The sequence below is a fragment of the Salmo trutta genome, unplaced genomic scaffold (genome assembly GCF_901001165.1).
Source record: "Salmo trutta unplaced genomic scaffold, fSalTru1.1, whole genome shotgun sequence".
Lineage (NCBI taxonomy): Eukaryota > Metazoa > Chordata > Actinopteri > Salmoniformes > Salmonidae > Salmo > Salmo trutta.
Genome location: NW_021822306.1, coordinates 12,716 through 23,447, shown reverse-complemented (window position 1 = coordinate 23,447; position 10,732 = coordinate 12,716).

The following is a 10,732-nucleotide window of genomic DNA, read 5'->3' as shown; positions in this document are numbered from 1 at the left end:
CACAACCCACCCCCGCACCACTCTCTCTTCTCTCTCCCCCCTCTCCACCTCTCTTTCTCCTCCACCCACCTCTCTCTCTCTTCTCTCCAGACTGTTACAAATACAACAGTGCATTCATGATATACTCACATACTCCCTTAATGTACCTCCTTTTCCCTCTCTCTGCCTCCCTCACTTTCCAACCTCCCTATTTTTTTCTTTCTCACTCTCGTTCTTCATCCCTCATATTTTCTCCCTCACTACGTTCTTCCTTTCTCCTTCTTATGCCCTAATCTTTCTCCCTCTCTCCCTCATCTGCCCTCTCTCTGTCAGTCCTCCTCTGTTCTATCTCCCTCCCTCATCTGCCCTCTCTCTGTCATTCCTCTGTTCTACCTCCCTCCTTCATCTGCCCTCTCTCTGTCAGTCCTCCTCTGCTCTATCTCCCTCCTTCATCTGCCCTCTCTCTGTCAGTCCTCCTCCCCCTTTCCCTCCCTCCCTCCCATCTCTATCCCTCCCTCCCTCCTCCCTTCCCTCCCTTCCCTCCCTTCCCTCCCTTCCCTCCCATCTCTATCCCTTCCTCTTTCCCTCCCTCCCATCTCTATCGCTCCCTCCCTCCCATCTCTATCCCTCCCTCCCATCTCTATCCCTTCCTCTTTCCCTCCCTCCTTTTCCCTCTCTGCCACTCCTTTTCACCCTCTGCCTCCCTCCCTTCCTCCTCCTTGTCTCCCATTCCTCCGTCCTTCCCTCCCTCCTTTCCACTCTCTGTGCCCCTGACTGACTACTGTTAAATGGTGCACCAGGAGTGATGCTGCTGAGGCTGACTAGACCTGCCTAGACCTGCATCATACAGCATCAGATCCTGTTGAAGAGCATCAGATCCTGTTGAACAGTATCAGATCCTGTTGAAGAGCATCAGATCCTGTTGAACAGCATCAGATCCTGTTGAACAGCATCAGATCCTGTTGAACAGTATCAGATCCTGTTGAACAGCATCAGATCCTGTTGAAGAGCATCAGATCCTGTTGAACAGCATCAGACCCTGTTGAAGAGCATCAGATCCTGTTGAACAGCATCAGATCCTGTTGAAGAGCATCAGATCCTGTTGAAGAGCATCAGATCCTGTTGAACAGCATCAGATCCTGTTGAAGAGCATCAGATCCTGTTGAAGAGCATCAGATCCTGTTGAACAGCATCAGATCCTGTTGAAGAGCATCAGATCCTGTTGAAGAGCATCAGATCATGTTGAACAGCATCAGATCCTGTTGAACAGCATCAGATCCTGTTGAAGAGCATCATATCCTGTTGAACAGCATCAGATCCTGTTGAACAGCATCAGATCCTGTTGAACAGCATCAGATCCTGTTGAAAAGCATCAGATCCTGTTGAAGAGCATCAGATCCTGTTGAACAGTATCAGATCCTGTTGAATAGCATCAGATCCTGTTGAAGAGCATCATATCCTGTTGAAAAGCATCAGATCCTGTTGAACAGCATCAGATCCTGTTGAAGAGCATCAGATCCTGTTGAAGAGCATCAGATCCTGTTGAACAGCATCAGATCCTGTTGAACAGCATCAGATCCTGTTGAAGAGCATCAGATCCTGTTGAACACTATCAGATCCTGTTGAAGAGCATCAGATCCTGTTGAAGAGCATCAGATCCTGTTGAACAGCATCAGATCCTGTTGAAGAGCATCAGATCCTGTTGAAGAACATCAGATCCTGTTGAACAGCATCAGATCCTGTTGAACAGCATCAGATCCTGTTGAACAGCATCAGATCCTGTTGAACAGTATCTCTAACAGGAGGATAAATGACACTGACTCTCAGAAGCTCCACTGTCAGCATTATCATGTGGTTTCAGAGTGACACGTTGGTCAGTGTCACAACATTATGTTAGCCACAGGAACATATGTTCTAAGATAGAACCGGATATGTTGAACCGAGCATTATGGGTACTGTAATACATCATAATACTACACAATGCTGCAGATGGGTTTTCCAGATAGACTGTGAGGGACTAGAATGTCTGAACTGTTCTCCGTTATAGTCACCCACCACCATTCTCTCTCTAGAGGTTTTGGTCTTTTCCAAGAGATCACAGGGTGTTGAATACTTCATAACAACAGTCCTTTCTCTGTGCCATAAAACAACCAAGCACAGCAGAGGAGTATTCACTAGGAACCAAATGGAAGCAAACTGTAGGAAAAGGAGAGGGACCTACCTGAATTTGTCTAATAGAAACTCTTGTTTTCATTGCAAAAGTATTCCATTGCAAAACGTTTTGCTGCGGTTTGCTAAGGTGTGCTCTAATGAATACACCCCAGAATTTCCATAGCCTCCAGCGGAGCCAATGATTTAACTGAGCTTTGGACGCCCTCTGCTGGCCAAATACTGAACCCCACTCCCTTCACGAACAGCTACAGTCACCAGCTACAGACCCTATATAAAGATGAGCAAAAAAGACTATCAAATAAATGACACAAATACCAAGCTATAGTGTATGCCAAATAAATGTGGAAAACTATATTATTTTATGATATATTTTATACAGTTGCTCAGAGAAAGAGATTTTGCTTAACAAGTAAAAAAACAATCTTGAAAAGATATGTGTCAAAATGATTGGCACCCCTAAAGATTATTATAAATCAAGTCAAACAAAATAAAATATGCATTAACAGTCTAGTGTTTTTAAGTTCATCTCAGGAACTGTACTGTGGCCTTCCAAGGCTTCCTGTTGCGCTGGGGTATAAACATGAGGTAACATCATGTAAAGTCCCTTTGGCATCCATCACCATAAGGAAAGGCAAAGAACTCACAAATGAAAAGAGACAAATGGTTCTTGACTTTCATAAATCAGGCAATGACTACAAAATAACAACGGAAAAACAAATATACCACTATTAGGGCAACAATGAAGACGTTTAAAACCACTGGAACAGTGGTAAACTTGCCTGGTAGAAGACGCATGTGTATCTTGTCCCCACTAGCAGTGAGGAAGATGGTTCGGTAGGCATAGAAAGTTCCAAGGACCACAGTTGGAGAATTGCAGAAGTTGGTTGCATCTTGGTCTCCAAATCTCCAGTTAGACACCACCTCCATGCCAATAGGCTATTTGGAAGGGTTGCCATAAAAAAAAAAACATTTATTAAGAGTAACCAACCGATGCTGACTGGAGTTTTCTAAACGGCATTGGTACTTGGATTGGAACCGGTGCTATGATCAGATGACATGAAAATAGAGCTCTTTGGTCACGCATACCAGTGGTGGGTTTGGCCTTGAAATAAATATGCATAAGCAGAAAAGCACCTTGTGAATCTTTGATGTTATGCGGGTGTTTTGCTTCCACTGGTCTTGAGGCCCTTGTCAAGGCCAATGGCATCATAAACTCTACCAGGACATTTTACCCTAAAATCTGGTTGCCTCTGCAAGGAGGCTGAAACTCAGCCAGAAATGGATCTTACAGCAAGACAATGACTACATTTTCAATGCACTAACGACAAGTCACTCTGGAGCATCTGCTAAATTACTAAAATGGAAATGTACATTTTGCAATTGCCATGCAAGTCTCTGGACTTGAACCCCATTCAAAACCTGTGGTTTGAATTGAATAGGGCAGTCCATAAACGCAGGCTGAAGGATATCTAGGATCTGGAAAGATTCTCTATGGAGGAATGGTCTAAGATCCCTCCCAATGTGTTCTCCAATCTTAGAAAACTATTTAGGAAAAGGCTCAGTGTCCTTATCCTCGCAAGAGGAGGGTGCATAAAGTATTATAAACAGGGCTGCCAATAACTTTAACACCTATCTTTTTCAGATTTGTATATGTTTTATGTTTTGACCATATACTATAGCTCAGTATTTGTATTGTTTCTTTTAGACAGGATTTTTGTTTATGTTTATCAACGGTGCCAATCATTTTGGAGTTGACTGTATCTGTCCTTGTCTCCTTTCTGTCACTGGGAAGCCAATGGAATCTCCATCATGTTCATTACCTACACCCACCAGGCAGAAGATCAGACAAGGAAAGTGAACAAGGAAAGGAGTGTACACTACAAAGGCAGCCATGCAACATTACTGGAATGCAGCCTTTTCATCTCAGTCGTCAACATGGTGATGTTGGTTTCTTTCCTGTGCCCTGTTCCATTTTCACTCCCTCATTCTCATTTCACTTTCTACAGCCTCTTGTCTTGGTTCAGTACCCATTTCAGTATGTAATCATTTCAGTTTCAGTCCTCTGTTGTCATTTCATCTGCATATTCATTTAATTCTAATCACAGGTTTGTCCCTCTACAGAACAGACCAGCCCAGTGTTAGAGTGATTAGAGAGCTCTGTTCTGCTCTGGACCCTGCGCTCCAACTCCAATTCATATGTGCCTCTTTCTGGTCGAGTGCTTGAGAGAGGACGTATGAGGGAATGAGAGAAGGAGATAGGGTGGGTAGGGGATACTAGGAGGAAGGGAGGGTGGGAGTCACTGCTTTTGAAGTCAGAATAGACTTAAAAGAACGTCATTGTTCCTGAGAGAACTTCATTTGTGGTGACTGATAAATAAAAATCCTTACAGTCATTCCAAACATACATTACAGCACATTACATTCAAATACATAGAAACATAGGGCATGAGTACATCAGCCCAGTAGGATACAGTGCATGGTCCCATCATGGCCACTAGATGACATTACATTCAAATACATAGAAACATGGGGCATGAGAACATCAGCCCAGTAGGATACAGTGCATGGTCCCATCATGGCCACTAGATGACATTACATTCAAATACATAGAAACATGGGGCATGAGTACATCAGCCCAGTAGGATACAGTGTATGGTCCCATCATGGCCACTAGATGACATTACATTCAAATACATAGAAACATGGGGCATGAGTACATCAGCCCAGTAGGATACAGTGTATGGTCCCATCATGGCCACTAGATGACATTACATTCAAATACATAGAAACATGGGGCATGAGAACATCAGCCCAGTAGGATACAGTGCATGGTCCCATCATGGCCACTAGATGACAGTATAAGCTTACAGGTGAACCGACTTGACTCTCCTTCCTCCATCCTCTTCTCTCTTCTCTAATGTCTTATCTTAGCTGATAGCTTATTGAACACGCTAATAGTCACCACACACACACACATACATATGTACACATACTCCTACAAGCACATACATACAATGCACACACCTGACTTACCTGACTTACCTCTTTCACCTCCTAGTGGAGCAGAGAGCTTCTCCAGCGGACTGTGTTCAGGGCAGTTTTCCATCTTGACCTCATTCAAGGTGTTTCTGCCTTATTCATCTCTTCCTCACTGTTTAGTATGGCGGCGGTAACTCTCCATGTTTCTGAACCATATAGTAAAATGGATTCAACCTTTGTGGTGGAGATGAGAAGTTTGTTTTTGAGAGAGAGGTTTTTGGTGTTACAGATTCACACACATGCATTCACACACAGAAACACAAAATGTTTTCTTTTAGTAGAAGCTCTTATCCAGAGCGACTTACAGTAGTGAATACATACATTTCATAAAAATAAATATATTGGCCCCCCATGGGAATCAAACCCACAACCCTGGCGTTGCACACACCATGCTGGCGTTGCAAACACCGTGCTCTACCAACTGAGCCACAGGGATGACCACAGTCACACATTCACACATATAAACACACATTCACACATATAAATACACATTCACACATTCACAAATATAAACACACATTCACACATATAAACACACATTCACACATTCACACATATAAACACACATTCACACATATAAATACACATTCACACATTCACAAATATAAACACACATTCACAAATATAAACATACATTCACACATATAAACACACATTCACACATTCACACATATAAACACACATTCACACATATAAACACACATTCACAGATTCACACATATAAACACACATTCACACATATAAACACACATTCACACATTCACAAATATAAACACACATTCACACATTCACACACATTCACACACACATTCACACACATTCACACACACATTCACACACATTCACACACACATTCACACACATTCACACACACATTCATACACACATCCACACATTCACACATATAAACACACATTCACACACATTCACACACACATTCATACATATAAACACACATTCACACACACATTCACACACATTCATACACACATTCACACATTCACACATATAAACACACATTCACACACATTCACACACATTCACACACACATTCACACACATTCACACACACATTCACACACATTCATACACACATTCACACATTCACACATATAAACACACATTCACACACATTCACACAAACATTCATACATATAAACACACATTCACACACATTCACACATTCACACACATTCACACATATAAACACACATATAAACACACATTCACACACATTCACAAATAAAGGATAGTAAAACAAGAATCATTTGGACAAGTGGAGACATTTTGCGGGTCTCCACAAGGAAAAAGGATATTTTAAACTCAGGGGTTAGGTTTAGGGTTAGGGTTAGAATCAAGGTTAGGGGTTTGGGGTTAAGGTTAGGATTAGGGTTTGGGGTCAGGGTTAGGGTAAGGTTAGGTTAAGTCTTAAGGTTAGGGTTTGGTTTAGGTTTAGGGTTTGGGGTTAGGGTCAGGGTCAGGGTAAGGTTAGGGTTAGGTTAAGAGTTAAGGTTAGGGTTTGGGAAAATAGGATATTGAATAGAAATCAATTGTTTGTTCCCCACAAGGATAGTAACAGAAATGTGTGTGTGTGTGTGTGTGTGTGTGTGTGTGTGTGTGTGTGTGTGTGTGTGTGTGTGTGTGTGTGTGTGTGTGTGTGTGCCTGCGTGTGTGTGTGTGTGTGTGTGTGTGTGTGTGTGTGTGTGTGTGTGTGTGTGTGTGTGTGCCTGCGTGTGTGTGTGTGTGCCTGCGTGTGTGTGTGTGTTAATTTTAAAGCCGTGTAAATCCAACCAAAGGAGACTGTCTCTCCACTGCTAAGTCTTTTCTATTTAGTATTTATTTAGAAATATGACCAGTAGGGCATTCTCAGAACAGGGCATGCTCAGAACAGAACATGCTCAGAACAGGGCATTTTTATAACAGGGCATACTTAGAACAGAACATGCTCAGAACAGGGCATTTTTAGAACAGAACATACTTAGAACAGAACATGCTCAGAACAGGGCATTTTTAGAACAGGGCATGCTCAGCACAGAACATGCTTAGAACAGAACATGCTCAGAACAGGGCATTTTTAGAACAGGGCATGCTTAGAATGTCAGCTGCTTCTCCATTATATTATATTTTATTATATAACAGTGTGCATTACAATGAAGGCTAAACATATATTTAAAACATATATACACACGATACAAGAAAGAGTGTTTGAAGCTCGACTGGCTAACTGGATCCCACCTCCTTCCTCTCCTCTTCTTCCCCAGGATCGGTGCACTGTGTGTGGGGTGAGGAGGTCAGCGTGAGGGAGTCCCTCTGGATCTCCATATTAGCTTTAGGCTACAGCTGCTCTTCTGAGATTGGCACCTCAAACATAAAGATCCCCTCCTGTGTGTGTGTGTATGTGTGTGTGTGTGTGTGTGTGTGTGTGTGTGTGTGTGTGTGTGTGTGTGTGTGTGTGTGTGTGTGTGTGTGTGTGTGTGTGTGTGTGTGTGTGTGTGTGTGTGTGCGATAACAGTAATATAGATGTCTCCAGCGTGAAGGAGGGGAGGGATTAAGCCTTCACCAGAACATCAGATACAACGCAAGGGATGATGGGATAGATATCTATCCACCACTGGATATCTGGTCTCTCCTATCTCACGTCTCTCTCTGCTTGGTTACACTTAATATTACACTCCAGACTGAGAGAATACAGTATTAACTTTAATACTTATAGGTAATGACATATTTCTCACCAGTTAACACTGATTTATTAGGCTCTTATGTTTCTTCTCACATGATAATTCTGGTCAATAATACAATTTAGGCCGGGATTCAATCCAACCGTGGGTTGTCGACAATGCGGCTTTTAAAGGCAATGTTCGCGGAGATCCCATTCACAGTAAATGCTGCATACTGTATTTGAGTGCTCAATCAGAAATGACCTAAAAGCCGCGTTGTTGATAACCTGCGATTGGATGGAGTCTTCTCTCTCACGCAGAAACATAAACGTACCATACAAATAACGTCTTAGAATGGTTTTTCAGGTAGTATCATAATAGCAGGAAGACTCCCGTTAGCAGGTAAGTGATTAAATGCTCAGAATAAGACGTGTGTGCAAGCCAGTTCGTCATTGTAAATAAGACACCGTTGTGTGTTTACCTACCTTATTTAAATAAAGGTTCAATGGAAATAAAAAGTAGATACACGTGTAGGAAGTGAATAGAAATACTAAAGGCCGGCACCAGGCATAAACGACATAGTCGCTGTCTCAACTTACTGTGGAGTTACAATAATAGAATACCCAAGATGCAATTTTGAAATTTGGTTCTGCATCAGTCACTGATGTCACTCATTTAGCATGTCAACTAACAATTTTTGGATTGGTAAGTTAGTCTAGCCAGTTATCTAAACTTGTAGTAATCAATGCCGAATAGCGACCGGGCATGCAGGAAAGGTACTTTAAAATGTAATTTTTTTCTCTCCGTCGTCTAGAGGGGGGTCACTAAAATGTTTTGTCCCCGAGGTGGGGGGTTTAGGGCCCCCAAATGTCTGGAAATATTACATATTGCAATAGTATAACATTTAAATCTAAAAAAACATGAACTGAGCTTTCCACTAGACTCTGATGTGTCTGGCAAAAGTAGGATTGAAAGATCCATGACATTCATCCCTTCATCCATCCATCCCTCTGTTCCTCCTTCCCTCCATACTCCGTCCTTCACCCTCCAACCTTGAATTTCTCACCAGTGTTTGAGGTATCATTTCACCAAATCCAGACCTTCCTTTCACACAAACACACACACACACACACACACACACACACACACACACACACACACACACACACACCTCTCTTTGACTGACACCTTACCTGCCAAGGTGCGGTACCTGATAACACATAACAAACCATCAGTTTAACCCTGTATAATATATATCATTACACATTCCATATTTATATTTTAACTTAAATGGGTTGTATTTTCTAAGATGGTGGAATGATCATTTCACTCACCGTTTTACGGTAATAGCTAAACTAAACTATCCTATATCTTTTCCGCTTCTCCATTTTCCATTATCATTTCATTTTCCATTATCATTTCATTTTCCATTATCATTTCAAGACCTACTATTTTATATCTTCTATTTATTTTATTTAACTTTTATTTACTGTAACCAGGCGAGTCAGATGAGAAAACATTTTATTCACAAGACACCTGGTGGCCTAATGGTCTTCATGAACTAAATATATAATATCACTACTAAACAATGTATTAATCATGAACTAACTATGGGGTAATAGTTTGTAAGCAGTTTATGATGAGGTTAAATTAGAGCAGGGTTTAAATTCAGTGTCACCACGGTTTTTATACAGACTCAGCGCCTCGCTGACATTCCGCTAAAACAACAAGTCAACTCCAGCTGTCCAACCCTGAATATTTCCCTCTGATAAACGACCATGGTGTGTGTGTGTGTTTGTGTGTGTGTGTGTGTGTGTGTGTGTGTGTGTGTGTGTGTGTGTGTGTGTGTGTGTGTGTGTGTGTGTGTGTGTGTGTGTGTGTGTGTGTGTGTGTGTGTGTGCTAAGGCAGGCGTCAGTGAACACGTGGAACTCTCAGCTTTCGATCCCCACTAATCGTCGTTGGAACAGAGTTGATTTTAGCTCCATCATTATTCATCTGTCTCTGGCTTCTTGGTTTCACACACAGTTTGGTTTCTTAAGAAATCAATAATGGGGTAAGTGTGTGTTTGCGTGAAATAGAAAATAATACAATGGGCGCCGGAGGAGATGGCTCCTAACCAATTGTGCTATTGTGTGTTTTTTCATGTTAATTGTAACTTATTTGGTACGCAATGTCTCTGCCACTGTCTCTTAACTTCTGGATATCAGGACAGCGATTACTCACCTTGTACTGGACAAAGATTTTTTCTTTAATGAGTTGAACGCGAAGAATTTACTTGAGACACCGGATAATACCCAAATCCCCGTTATTCGCATGATGAAGAGATGGATATATCGGGGACGTAGGTCAGGGGGCCTTGTAAGAATCCGACGGCGAGTGGGTAATCTGCCTCTACCATCAGTCCCATTAGCCAACGTGCAATCATTGGATAATAAAATGGACTAACCTACCAACAGGACATTAAAAACTGTAAAATCTTATGTTTCACCGAGTCGTGGCTGAATGACGACATGGATAATATACAGTTGGCTGGTTTTTTCATGCATCGGAAAGATAAAATAGCTGCCTCCGGAAGACAAGGGGTGGAGGTCTGTGTCTTTTTGTCAATAACAGCTGGTGCACGAAATCTGATATTAAGGAAGTCTCAAGGTTTTGCTCGCCTGAGGTGGAGTATCTCATGATAAGCTGTAGACCACACTATTTACCAGGAGTTTTCATCTATATTTTTCATAGCTGTCTATTTACCACCACAAACTGTTGCTGGCACAAAGACCGCACTCAACGAGCTGTATAAGGCTATAAGCAAACAAGAAAATGTTCATCCAGGGGAGGCGCCCCTAGTGGCCGGGGACTTTAATGCAGGGAAACTTAAATCCGTTTTACC